Source organism: Arachis duranensis, chromosome 9 (genome assembly GCF_000817695.3).
Source record: "Arachis duranensis cultivar V14167 chromosome 9, aradu.V14167.gnm2.J7QH, whole genome shotgun sequence".
Taxonomy (NCBI): Eukaryota; Viridiplantae; Streptophyta; class Magnoliopsida; order Fabales; family Fabaceae; genus Arachis; species Arachis duranensis.
Genome location: NC_029780.3, coordinates 69268632 through 69284216, shown reverse-complemented (window position 1 = coordinate 69284216; position 15585 = coordinate 69268632).

Sequence of the window (15585 nt, the reverse complement as noted above, 5' to 3'; positions counted from 1 at the left end):
GGAGGAAAGGAGATGATCTTAGGGCTTTAGTTAAGATTGAGATAGAATCAAGAATCTTTAGATGCCTCACCCTATTTGTGGTTTTCAATTTTAGTTTTCAGTTTGAATCAAATGTTAGAAGTTCTAGGATCGCCTTTGGCTTTTCCGGGACCTTATATGTTATTTATATGGGCACTATTACCATACTGAGAACCTTTGGTTCTCACCCTATACATATTTTGTAGTTTTCAGATGCAGGGCGTGAGACACCTCACTGAGGCATTCTGGGAGTTTCAAAAAGCGAAGATCTTTTGTGTTCTGGGGCTTTATTTTGGTTTCCATGTATATGTAGATACTCTTATATCTCTACTATATATGTATATCATGCTTTATCCCTCTTAGAGGTTGATTTGGAGAAACATGTTCTGTAAACTGTGTTCTAGGCCTTTTTGGGATTTCTTATGTATATATGTATGTATGTATATATGCTTTGCCAGTTTTAACTTTTCAAGCTAGGTCAGAAGCTTTGTTATTTGTATCGTTGGAATTTCTTTCCTATGTATATATATGTTGCTTTGCTCTTACCTCATCTGGTCCACATTTATCACTTTCGAGAGTGATGCCCTTTTCTGTTTACTGCTTTTGTTTAATCTTTCCTTTAAAGGTTTATCGATATAAATTTTCTTTCAACTATTATTTTATATATATTTTTACTATTAGAGGTCATAATACCTTACCACCTCAGGTTTATGACTTAAGCATAAAACTCTGTGTGATAGGGTGTTACACTTTTCTCCAATCATAAAGTTTGAATTCCTTTTATTTTTAGTATGAGATCCTTTTACCGTCAATCTTTTAATAATTATCACTTTTGTCCTCTTCTTATTTTATGATACAATTTCATTCTAAATATTTTTCAATGTGACACTTGTGTCCTCAATTTCTTCATAAATTAACATTTTACCTTTATTGTTTCTAGTTTTACTATTTTAACCTTATATTTTATTAAAATACCCGGTTTGCCTATAAATTTTTATGTTTACCTATTTTAACCTTGTCTTTTATCAATATGATAATTTTACCCCTTATACCTCCCAAGTTATAATTTATCCTTAATCTTTTTTTAATGGCCATTTTACTCTTTACTAGTTATAATTACTATTCTATCCTTATTCTTTCATTTTTATCTTAGTTTTTTATTATATTTATAATTTTATCCTAAAATTTTACTAAAATTATTATTTATGTCTAAAACTTATTTACTAAAATTTTACTCACTTTTTCGTTCGATGTTTTAATCTTTTACATAATTAACTTCAATAAATACCACTTTTTGAGTTATTTACTTGATTTATAACTTTTATAAAATTATAATTTAGTCTCAAAATTATATATAACATTCGTCCACCATAATCAAACAAGTATATCCATCCAAAATTCATATTAAACACTTATAAATGATGGGATTTCTTATTTTATTAAATAAAATAAATGTAATATTTACCGTAATAAATATTTTTATGAATAATTATCGAAATAAATTCCCTTACAATATCTCGTTTACACTGTAAATGAGATATGGTAAGTCAAGCGGACACTTATATATCTCGTTACATAGCTGAATGGCCGCTAACAATCCATTCATAGTGGTGCTTCTTTATCCCAATTGTCGCATGAGGAATGGCAACAACTGGGTGACATTCGAGTGTGAGGATTCGATATTATTTCGCACTCAATGTGTGGAGACCTTGTCAGATTTGAAGAGTTTGATATTGAGCAAGCTCGGTGGGACACAAGCGAGGAAAATTGGAAAGGTGGCGTATAGGTTGCTAGCACCCATGGGAAATGGAGTTTTCCAGTTTTGACTATTCTGACTTCATAGAGACGAGCATGTACGACTGATGTTCGACATTCATGGGAGGATCATGTGTGAACAGGTCATGGAGCTATCCGCCGAGGTGGGTCTCGGTGGTAGTGGGTTGTCCGTCCACGAAACCTACATGCAGGACGACCGACCTCTCGCACCACCTCCCATTCATGTCGCGATTCCAGAGCATGGGGCAGAGGGGGTGAGGAGGAGTTCGACAATGATTACGTGGCAGACAGTTCGGATAGTGAGTCCTCCGATGGTGGCGATGAGGATGGATTTGTGCCAGAGACACCTGCGGGTGCCGTGCAGCGCCATGTGCTACCTCCACCTCATCCAATTCCGGTGCTATCGGCTATGCCAAGTCACTATCACAGTCTACATCTGGACGCCATGCATGAGAGAAACCCAATATTTGACGGCTGTGGAATGGATTACAACCTCGAGTACCTCCTGACTCGATATATGTCTAACACGACAAGCCCCACGCAACCAGTCATAGTACTCCAAAGTCGGCCACGTGTCGAACGTGTGCTAAAAAGTGATCGGACGACCGGCCTTGAACCGCTGTTGCCATCTATCATACCACTCCTTCAGCTTGAGCGGCCACTATACATCCTCACCTCGACCAGTAGTAGTCAGGTACCTATCAACGAAGATGGTGTGTTAGAAATTTCCTTAACTCATAACAACTTAAATCTTTTAATGCATAATAGAAAAATAACATCAATCTCACCTATCAAAATTTACCGGAGTGCCCGGTACCTGCTGCTCTCTATTGAACTGCCGTTTCACCCAATCAAAGTGGTGAAAACGGACGATATTGAAGCACAATAGGAGGACGGCTGACAACCATGTCCCCCACTCTTCCTCATCACGAAACCAGGGTGGACACAACGCCTGAAGGGCGGGGTCATCGTAGATTCTCCAGGAAAACTGAAGAAACAAAGTTTTCAGTATAACAAGCATACTAAAGCATAGGATAAATATCTACTTATACAAAATAAAAAAACGTGTGTATTTTACAATTAACCTCATCAAACCGTAGCCGGTCAAGGGAAACCCTCCAATGCAGGACCCTGGTATCATGTTGATCCCTGCTCTGCTGTGGCAAACCAACCAACCTAACACAATCAACGGTAGCATATACGGTTCGTTAAATAGTATTCCAAAAGAGTTGACAAAATTATTTAACTTAAATATGAAAAGTACATTTCTAACATCGCAGCCAGCGAATAATGGTAGACCCCACTGTCTGGTGGACACCACTGGGGGAATGTCTGGTAGATCCACGACATCAACAACGGAGTGCAGCCAGCAATATCCGTGACGCCCCACTGAACCGCCAAAGATAGGGACTGATACGTCCAGGCCAGCATAGCCGAGCCCCAGGAAAATGCTCTACACCCCACAAAGTCCTGGAGCAGCGGTAGCCAACGAAGGTGCACCAAATTATTGAACTTATATGTCATAAGATATCCTCCGATTAGTAACATGATATAACACTTAGCGTACTATCGGACGGTCTCGGTATCGTCTGTCTGGGACATCTGTCGGACACGATCCCATAGCCACACAAGCTTCAGGGTGAATGACTCCTTCCTCTGTGCCGCCTGCTGTGCTGCCACGGGAGGCCTCGCGCCGAGGAGCTGCTCCACCAACGCCCACGTCTCCGTATGGTATAACCACCTACCAAAGTCACGGAGGCACCTCCGATGGGGTTACTATGTGCGCGTAATCCAAGGTGGTAAGCCACATCCTGCAAGGTGATAGTGACCTCACCCCACAGGAGATGAAACGTGTGCGTCTCTGGATGCCATCGCTCCACCAGTGCCGAAATCAGGGAATTGGCAAAGGTAAAATCCCTGAGGGGCACGGTGTCACCGAATTCAGCCTCAGCCAGATACGGGAAGATGACATCCGGGAGGTAAAGTATGGCTCACTCGCCGGGACAACAGGAGGCGAGGCCTCTGAATAAAGACAAACATAATTGAAATTTAAATTTTACAAAATAAATTATAACTTATAAATTCTTTGTTTCACATTTTAAAAAATTAATTGTTCTTTTCATAAAATTTATCTATCAAACGTCTCACAAATAATTATTTCTATTACTACCTTTATTACAAATTAACCAATATAATACAACAAAATAAAGTCTATATTATAAATACGAACAACATACCACAGCAACAACAGCGTTTCAAACTCATGATATTTATGTCATACCAATCTAGCACAAGCAGATAGAGTTCTAAATAAAGCTTAGAGACCTAACTCCTAACCCCTAACAATGGCAACATCATAAAATTTAACAACCATAACGAAACTAACCTCGAAGTCGGCGACCCAGGCGTAATGTATCGTTTCGTTCAGCCTATTAATGTCCTCGTCATTCTCCACTTGGCGCGCTATCACCGCTTGGGTCAAATGTATAGTTAGAAAAGGTTGAAAGAGGGGAGAAAGAGGTTGACAGAGTCAAAATGGGGCCCGAAAGTCGGTTGTGAATGACTTTCATATATAGCCGCGTCCTAGCCATATCTCGTTTACAGTGTAAACAAGATATACACGTGTTACACAGACGTGTCATATCTCGTTAACACTATAAACAATAGTGTAAACGAGTGTAAACGGGATATGAAAGGAGAATTTAAATCGGTAATTTTTCGAAAATTTTTTTATTTCGGTAAATCTTATATTTATTTTATTTATTAAAATAAAAAACCATAAATGATGTCAATGGTTCATTCAATATTCAATCATCAATATAAATATTCATACTCATCAATCACCATCAAAACATCAATAAGAGTGTATTAATCATATACGAGTTATTCTAACTATTCTAACTCTTACCTTTTTTGTTAGCCCTTCCAAATCACTTTGTTAATCCTTGTGATTACCAAAATATCCAAAATCAAATTTAAAACAATTTTTAATCATGGTTAGGCTTTATGGATGAATCCCTTATGAAGAGAAATGAGAGATTTCTCACCCTTAAAACTTGAGAATTGAGGTTTGAACTCCTTAAAAATCCTAAAACATATTCCATAAATAAAATATTATCAAAAGCAATTCCTTGCTCTCCAAGGTAACATGGCGGAATTAACAGAAGAAAAAAAATTTCTCATTATTTTAAGCTTGTAAATGATGCTTCTTTCACTCTTTTGGAAGCTTTAAAGTTGACTTTCTAAACCAAAAAAACAAGAACAAAATTTTATCTTAGAAGTCCATATGAAGTTCGAATTTTGAAAGAGAAAAAAGAGAAGGTTTTGTTTCACAAACTTTAAGAATTCTAGTATGAAAGTGAAGATAAGGATGAAATAAATTGTTTAGTTGGATTGAAATGTTGATATGAGCTCTTAATTTTTTTGAAGGTTGGAAGCAAAGCTTGAAGAATTCTAAGTGTTTTCTTTTTTCTTTTTCTTGGCACCATTCGTCTTTTTTTTTTTCTTTATTACTCTTTCTTTCTTCTGTTCTCAAAATTTTTAAGTCTAAAATGATGAAAAAAAGATGTATTAAAATGGAGAGAGAGTGGCATTTTTTTTTAGAAAAATAAGAGTGGAATATTTTTATTTCCTTATCTTTTCTCTCCTTGATTTTATTCTTTACTTTTCTTATTTGGCGACCAAGTCTAAGAATTTTAACACGTGAGCGAATAGAAGAGATTAAACGTAGGTGAGAATGAGATTTAGATAAAAATTAAGTGTTATCTTTTCTTTATTCTTATGTGTTATCATACATATCTTCAATTCTCTTTTTTTATGGCAAGATTCATAATTTCAACATGTGAGAAATGAAAGTAAAAGAGAGAACCTAGCATTAAGAGAAAGATTAGGATGAAATTTTGAGTGTCATGTATTTTTATTTTATATATAATTATCTTATACATCTCCAATAAATTAACTTGTAGTAGAGAATAACTTGAAAAAGGAGAATAATTATAAGAGTGAAAAAATATGTGGTTAAAATTTAATCTTAAAAGATAATTATCAAAAGTAGTAATTATTTTATACTTGTTTTAACTTAATCAAATCAAGTAAATAATTATACCAATATAAATGATACAGATATCATATGTTATCTCAACTCTAAAAATATCTCTAAAATATTTTAGTGAAGTTGAACGAATCAAAGAATACTAGAAAAAAATTTTTACTAGTTAAATTTGGACCTAATACTTAAATGTTATGATTAAATTAAAAGATACCTTTTACCTTATTGAAAAATAATATTTTAATAATTTTTTTATATTTTTTTAGATATAGGCCCAACTCGTTAAAACGAACGAATTGTGATTCATGGATTTTGCGAATTTCAATCACAAAAAATCCACAAAAATCGAATTCTTACTATTAGAAACAAGAGACTGAGAGAGTAATCTGAAAAGTGTATTATTAAGTTGTGATGAAAGGTATAATATACAAAGGGTATCTATAGGTGCTAAATGAATCAGAGTAATAAAGACATGGAATCCTACAATTAATGTACAGATATACTATATAAAGGGCAATTTACCCAAATAAATAAATTGGGTGAAAGCTTTACTCAAATACACAAAACAGATATCCCTTACGTGATTATGCATTTTCACACTTCTATGTAAACCGTGGGAAGCTACCACGGTTTCTGATTTTAACATAAATCGTGGCAGCTAGCAACAGATTATGGGGTTTGTGGTTTGTGGTTTGTGTGTAAACCGTGGCAAGCTCCAACGGTTTACGAAGACAAAAAGCGAAGCATAAACCGTGGTAAGCTCCCACGGTTTATGAAGAGTGCGATGTGAACGTAAACCGCTATAGGTTACTACGGTTTACGTGTGATGGACTATAAATACATAATCCGCTGAAGCTTCTCACGGATCATTTGTGTCACAAACCAAATATTGAGGGTTGTTGGTTTGAGAGAATCTGTGGAAAGTAAAGATGGTTGGAAAGAGGCTTGGTTGGTGGAGCATGGAGGATGAGGATCGCTTGTACCAACTAAATGGCGTCGCTCACGTGGCTGGATACATCGACGCCGAGGTTAGTTATTATTATTATTATTAATATTCTTATTATTACTATTTATATAAATACATATATTATTATGGTTATTGTTAGTAGAATTAATTTTTTACATTTAATTTTTGTTGTTATTTTGAGTGCATAGTATTAGTAGTTTTATTGTTATTATTATTATTGTTGTCATCTTTTCTGATAATGCTAGTTATTATTGGTACTCTTATATTTTGTTAGTATTGGACCGCGTAGTATTATAATTACTGTTATTGCTATAATTAGGGAATTAAGAAAATCAATGTGAGGCTTGTAATAATTTTTTATAAATTATGTCTGATGTTATTAGTAATGGTCGTATGTTGAGGGATTTTGTTGCCCACATTTTGCAGCCTAATAAGGTGATTAGCGGCGTTAGAAAACAACAGAATATGCCCTTACACGACCGGATTATACCCTACCTGGAGACGGCGGGCTTGTATCATTTGGCTAGGCTGAACAGCCAGTGGTTCTGGGTTGATGAGCCTCTCCTTAGCGCATTTATTGAGCGGTGGCGTCCTGAGACCCACACCTTCCATATGCCCTTTGGTGAGTGCAGTATTACTTTGCAAGATGTGGCATTCAGCTGGGTTTACCGATCGATGGTGAGCCCGTCAGTGGGTGCCTGAATGAGTTTGAGAATCTGATGGAGCATGGTAGACCAGCATGGGTGTGGTTTCGCGAGTTGTTTGGGGAGTTACCTCCGCAGAGTAAAGTAAAGCAGATGACAGTGTGCTACACATGGTTCCATGAGAGGTTTCGGGTTCTCCCAGCAGATGCTACTGATGAGACCGTGCGTATATACGTCCGTGCTTATATTCTGATGCTATTGTCGTCTCAGCTGTTTGCGGACAAAAATGCAAATAGGGTCCACCTTCGTTGGTTGCCTTATTTGGCATCGTTGGATGACTTGGGCAGATATAGCTGGGGTTCGGCTGCACTGGCCTGGTTGTATAGATGTCTTTGTCGTGGGACGAATAGAAACATTGTTAACTTGGCCGGCCCGCTACAGCTTCTACAGTCTTGGATTTTCTGGAGGTTTCCCACGTTGAGGCTTAGTGGCTTTGATGTATTCGGGTTTCCTCTTGCCTCCAGGTACGGTTTATTATTTTTGGTTCACAAGTTGTTCAACATCATGTGTTATTTCTAGTTATGACATGATTTCAATTAAAATTGTAGGTGGACTATGTATCTGCTGAGAAACGATCCAGGGGATCAAAGATTAGTGTCTGCACGCCTTTCGTTGGATCGATTGCGTGTCCACGATATGAGTCATTTAGTTATTGCTCTTAGTTACAGTGGTTTATGTTAAGTGTCGTGGTCTGAAGAAACCCTTACTATTTCGATACAGTTTGTGTGGGAGCCTTATTCTTCTGCCGAGGTTGGTGTTGTTATTCACCCGGAGATACTAGCTGACGAGCACCGTAGGTTATGGACGGCCGTCACTAGCCTGATATATTTTGCTGCGATTGAGTGGCATCAGGTCGACCGGGTTCTACCGCAGTTTGGCGGTCTTCAGCATCTCCCTCAGCCAGCTCTGAACATAGATTGGCTACATGCGAAAGATGGTAGGGGTGGGGATAGGTGGTTCCCCACGTATTATCGGGAGTGGCATAAGCATTGGGAGAACCGGCTTCATTCAGTCATCTGGGTCGATTGAGTCCTTGATCCCGGTCCATCATCAGACTACCTAGAGTGGTGGTGCCGTGTGGCGCATAAATTCCTATCCCCAGATGTTGCATTTCAGGATCCTAGGCCGATTGTGTTGACTGAGGAGGCTCGTCACAGAGGGTCCTCGCAGACACCTCCTAGAGTGTACGTTTACGACAGACCAGATAATAGGCGAGTAGATCGGTGTCGGCGTATAGGCACCCGTACCATGGATCGAGAGTGGCGAGAGCTGGCGGACCGTTTGGAGGAGGACATCCCTAGAGCTGATCATGGAGATGCGGCGAATTATCGTGTTCCTCAACGTAGAGGTAGACGACAAACAGGGCGGGACGGCCGTGGAGGGGCTCGAGGTAGAGTACCTTCCGTTGATGATCAAGGCACTCAGCATGGTGTTGGTGAGGATGTAGTTGGTTCAGCCTCAGCTATGGATCAGCCGACCTACGATGTGGGTAGTAGCTCTCACCTCTTTGGGAATGTCGCCCCACATGTGTTTGCTGGGTATACCACCGCAGCTGTTGGGATGGACATCGATGATCCTGTTACTGAGTCAGAGTTCTATAGGGATATAGCAGACATGCTCATCGATGATGATGGGACCCATTATAGGCCACAGATGCCTGACGACCAGTCCCAGTTTGCTGATCCCCAGCCACAGTCTGACAATGTTCTTCCTCAGTTGGCCGTTGACCTCAACGAGCCTGCAGCATCTCCGATTGACCCATGGATCCCATTAGGAGGGACCCCAGCCTCAGCATTTAGCACCGTTCTCGCACAGCCATCAGGACCAGCGGCAGAGCAGAGACCTAGGAGGGTGGGGCGTCCTCCATTGTGTGGCACCGGAGGTCACCTGCTCGGTCAGTTCGACGATGATGACAGTGACACCATTGAGGATTCTGATTAGTTATGTCATATTGTCATGTCCGGTAGGAACTATGTTAGTTTATGTTCTTCGCATGCTATTTAGCCTTATGTATTTCAGACTTCTGTAATTTATTATCTGCCATGTATTTGATAGTTAAAAAGGTTTGAGAATTGTCTAATATGTTATCTGCTGTGTATTTGATAGTTTAAGCGGTTTGAGCTTCTATTATATACATGTATTCTGTCACAATTATCATGCGCAGTCTAAATGATACCACATTGATGCAATCAAACATCTAAAAATAAATGGTTTATGATCAAAATTCCTCCTTTATAAACCGTGGGAGCTTGCCACAGTTTATGCTTAGCTTTCTCTCTTCGTAAACCGTTGGAGCTTGCCATGGTTTACACATAAACCACAAATCCCATAATCCGTTGCTAGCTGCCACGGTTTATGTTAAAATCAGAAACCGTGGTAGCTTCCCACGGTTTACATGTATTTGAGTTAAACTTTCACCCAATTTATTTATTTGGGTAAATTGCCCCTATATAAATATAGACAATACTAATTGATCTAAATTGATTCTAATGATTCTCTAACATCTCCCCTCAAACTCAAGTGGGAGCTAAGGATACCAACTCGAGTTTGGATAACAAAGTCCGGAAACGAGTCGGGTGATGAGCTTTCGTGAAGATATCAGCAGTCTGATCTAATGTTCCAACAGTAATGAGATGAACAGCATCAATAAGGATACGTTGCCGAACAAAGTGACAATCAATCTCAATGTGTTTGGTACGTTCATGAAACACATCATTATGGGCGATCTGAATAGCACTACGGTTATCACAAGAAACATCAGTAGGGGACGACTGAGGAGCACCCAGAACTTCGAGAAGCCAACGAACCAAGATAACTTCAGCAGTGGTGTCAGCAAGAGCATGGTACTCGGTTTCTGTGCTTGAGCGAGCAGTGAACGTTTGCTTCTTAGCATGCCAAAAAATGAGAGCGTCGCCAAGAAACAAACAATAACCAGTCGTAGAACGACGATCAGTGGGATCACCAGCCCAATCAGCATCGGAGTAAGCTTGAAGAGACAAAGAGGAGTGGGCAAAAAAATAAAGGCCACGAAATAGTGTGCATTTGATGTAGCGAAGAATGCGAAAAACTGCTGCATAGTGAGTAGTACGAGGAGCTGACAAGAACTAGCTAAGTACATGAACCGGATAGGCGATGTCTGGTTGGGTGACAGTCAAGTAGACGAGACCGCCAACTAACTGTCGATAGAGAGTCAGATTATCCAAAATAGTGCCATCCATAGGGGTAAATTAAACATTAGGCTCAAGAGGAGTAGACTCAGTGCGACTATCTATAATCCCAGCGCGAGCAAGAAGATCTGAAGCATACTTAGCCTGAGAGAGATAGATGCCATCATCGGTGGAGATGACCTCGAGATCAAGAAAATAGCTGAGAGAACCAAGATCTTTCATCTCAAAGGTACGATGAAGTGAGGCCTTGAGATCAGAGATACCATCAACATCATCCCCAGTAATGATCATGTCATCAACATACAAAAGTAGAAGAACAACTCCACGTTCGCTTTTACGAATGAAGAGAGCATTCTCATGAGGACTAGAAGTAAAACCAAGACTACATATGGTAGTGCTGAACTTGTCAAACCATTCACGAGGAGCTTGCTTAAGTCCATAAAGTGCCTTGTGAAGGAGACAAATCTTATTAGAAGGACAAGGATATCATGGAGGTGGTTTCATATAGACTTTCTTTTTCAAATCCCCATTAAGAAATGCATTTTTCACATCCATCTGACTGAGCGACCATTTTTTAACCGCGGCAATGGCAAGAAGAGCTCTAACAGATGTAAGACGAGCGACAGGAGCAAAAGTCTCTTCATAATCAATACCATACTCTTGCGTACAACCTTGAGCAACCAAGCGGGCCTTATAACGGTCAATAGAGCCATCAGAGCGAGTCTTGATCTTGTATACCCATCTACTGCCAATAACTTCCTGATCAGAAGGAGGATCAACCAAATCCCAAGTGTGTGCCTTTTCAAGTGCCTATATTTCCTCCTGCATTGCTTGTTGCCAATTCGGGTTTGAGGAGGTCTCTCTGAATGACTTAGGTTCATGTTGATAAAGGATAGTAGAGAAGCAGTGGTAATCAAGAAGATGAGGAGGTGGATTCCTTATCCTAGAAGAACGAGCGGGAGGAGGAGGCATGATGGTAGGAGCAGGATCATCATCCGGTCTGAAATCATCGGGAGATGGAGAAGGTGGAAGAACAGGAGGCTGTGGAGGGTCACTCGAGATAGAATCTGTAGAATCATCACTAGGAAAAAGATCAACATTGGGGTTAGTAAACAACGGTGACTGAGTAGTAGGAATGGACTCAAAGAACGAGAACCGAGAAAACATGTGGTGCTCCCAGAAGACAACATGACGAGATATACGAATACGTTTAGAGAAAGGATCCCAACAACGATAACCCTTGTGTTCAGTGCCATAACCAAGGAAACAACACATACAAGCCAGAGGTTCAAGTTTACTATGTTCATGAGGCTGAAGAAGAACAAAACATACACAACTGAAAACTCGAAGAGAACTATAATCTGGGGAGGTATGATAAAGACGCTTAAAGGGAGTAACATTACCAAGAACAGAAGAAGGGAGTCTATTGATAACATGAATAGTAGTAAGAACAGCTTCACCCCAAGTACGCTCAGGACACAAAGAAGAAAGGAGCATTGCACGAACGGATGCAAAAATGTGACGGTGTTTGCGTTTGGCTCGACCATTTTGTTGAGACATACCAGGACAAGAAAACTCAGACAAAGTACCTTGTTCTGCAAGAAAGGCTAAGAGTTTGGAATCACGGTATTCCATAGCGTTATCACGTCGGAAAACCTTAATGACCTTGGAAAACTGAGTTTTAATCATAGTAGCAAAATTGATATAGATCTGAGGTAACTCGTGGTGATTAGTCATCAAATAAACCCAAGTAAAACGAGAATAATCATCAATGAAAACGACAAAGTATCGAGCTCTGCCCATAGGGGCAGTGGGAGCGGGGCCCCAAACATCAGAGTGAATGAGATCAAAAGGAGAGAAAGCAAGAGATGAATTATTGTGAAAAGATAAAGCAGGTCGTTTGGTAGTTTTGCAAGAAATGCAATCAAAAGATTTATTTGGAACCTGACCTAAAACACCCTGAGACACAAGAGGACACAGTTTTCCAAAGAAGGTGTGGGCAAGACGTTGATGCCATAAGTGGAGGGTAGAGGGAGAAGAAGCAGCACAAAGATTTGGCACAGGAGGAATATGAAGATTCTCGAGTTCAAATAGCCTTCCGACCTTACGTCCAGTCCCAATGATTTGTCCCGTCCGAGGATCCTGTACACGATAACCAGTAACGGAAAAAGTGACTTCAAAACCCAGATCAACAAGTTGACCAACAAAGATCAGATTGAAGTTTAATTTGGGAATATATTAAGTATCAGGAAGATTAAGAGTTGACTGGGATATAGAACCCTTGTGTGTTGCGTGCAAGAGGGAGCCATTTACAGTATTAACAAAAGGTCCATTTGTAGTGGTAGACATGGACGAGAAAATATTACGCAACAGAGACATGTGATTAAAGCAACCCGAGTCAAAGTACCATGTAGAATTACCTAGAGGGGTGGAAAAAGCAGCAGGGGTATTACCAGAAGCAGAGAGAAGACGCTGAAGAAGAGATGCAATATTAGATAGAGAGACAGGAGACGAGTTGAGTGGATCAGGACGTGGTGGGCGAGTAGGACAGGCAGTAATTAAATGTCCCGAGAGCTTGCAGTAACGGCAGAACAGCTGTGAACAATGGTATCTAATATGACCTTTCTGGTGGCATGTGCGACATTCAACAGAAGGACAATCAGGGAAGAGGTGCCCAGAACGGTTACAATTTCGACATAATTTACCCTTTTTGGCGGTGGCAGCAAAAGCATCTGGCTTTTCCATGATAGTAGTCAAATATAGGAGAGAAAAACAGCAATTTCAGAGCAGAAAATGAGAAATCGGAGTGCAAAATCAGAAAGAGCTCACCAAAAAACCTTAGGGAGGGTTCCACTTGTCTTCCACGTCAGCGCCACATCAGCAGTCACGTCAGCGCTACGTCAGCGAGACAATGACACGTGGTGGCACCTGAGAGGAGGGAGAGAGACACGCTGGCAGCCAGGTGGAAGCGCGGGTCAGGCCGGGTCTCACGCGGGTCAAGCAAGGATGGCTTCGGGCGACACGTGGCAGCACCAGGAGCGTTGGATCTGAACCAAGATCAATGGTTGCTGAAAACTGGAGGCGAGGAAGGCTGACGATGATGCCGGAGGTGACGAACCAAAGCGTTAGAAACATATCAAAAAATGAGAGCAAAGAGGCACGGGTGGAATGCTGGAAGGAAGAACAACCTGGTCATGGCAGCGTCTTTTAGTGGCGCGTGGCGGCGCGTCTGGCGGCGGTTCTGGTTGCGTTGGAATCACGGGGACAAGACGAACAAGATGGTTATGGGGGTGACGAACCAAAGTGTCGAAAAGGGAACGAAAAGGGAGGCCAAAGAACACTGCCGGAAAGGAAAAACAATGGGGCTATGAACTAATATTCATTGAAAAAAAAAAAAACTAAGCTCTTGATACCATGTTAGAAACAAGAGACTGAGAGAGTAATCTGAAAAGTGTATTATTAAGTTGTGATGAAAGGTACAATATACAAGGAGTATTTATAGGTGCTAAATGAATCAGAATAATAAAGGCATGGAATTCTACAATCAATATACAGATATACTATATGAATATAGACGATACTAATTGATCTAAATTGATTCTAATGATTCTCTAACACTTACAGAGTAAATCGCTTTTGAACTTGTAGCCCTTTGAGGGTTTCTTGTGTCATTCATGAAACTTTTTATATCATTTACAACTAAATTATGTGCTTTTGTTATCGTTAAACTAATAGTGTGATATTTAACTAAGAATATGATGATAATGATGGTGGTGATGGAGGTTGTAATGGTGGTAATAGTGGTATTTGTGGTGGTGGTGGTGATAATGATGATAATGAAGGAAGAGGAGGAAAAAAAATTAAATAGAAAAAGAAAGAGAAGAAGAATGTGATGGTGGTAGCAGCGACAAAAATAACGATAACAAATGAGAAAGAAGAGAAAAAAAAAAGACAAGAAAAAGAAGTAGTATAAGTGCATGTACAAAAAAAAGAAAGCACATTCGAAAAAAAGAAAAAAATTATACACAATAATTTGATTGAACTTAATTAAAAAATTACTTAATTGATTATCTTTTCTTTAAAAAAAAGAATTATGATAAATTATTAAAATAGCACCCAAAATATCGCTGACAAAATAAATTTAAAAGACAAAACGACAATAAACACTTTAAATACTTAAACATGTGACAAAAAGAAATCAGATATCAAAAAATATGCTTAAAAAAAATTAAACAACAACTTTTGATGTAATTTTTGTAAACATTATTATAAAATAAGATATTTTTATTGTTAAAATTTAGTGATTTTATGTTAAATAAATATGTTTAAATTTTTTTTGTTGATGAAAATTTTTTTAAAAGAATTAAAAAATTAAAAGATAAATTTTACTTTGTAGATATTTTTTAAATAATTATCTAAATATTTTAAAAAAAATTAAAATCAATAACAAATTATTTATTAATTATAAAATTCGTTTATAACTTGAAATAATATTTAAGTTATTTTTATCTCTTAAAATTATTTTTATTAACGATATAAATTTTCAATTATCAATTTAGTAGTTTATTAAAAATAATATTTTATCTTAATAAATACACAATAAATATATTAAAATTTGAAATTTTGTATTTTTGGGATACAAATGCGGGTGACACGAAAGGGACTAGTTAACGCAAAACAAGAGAAAGAAATAGAGGCATTCACGCAGGCTCACGCAAATACTAAATGAAGCCGTCATAAATTCTAAGTATTAACCGAAACGGCGTCGCTTGGCCCAGGAAATAGCAAAGAAACTAATTTCCCTCTCCGTCACCGTTTACCTGTTTCTTTTGGTTTCGTTTCGTTTCTTTTCTTCTTCAATCCACTTTCTTCTTTGTTGGTGGTTTATTTTTTTTTTTTTTTTTT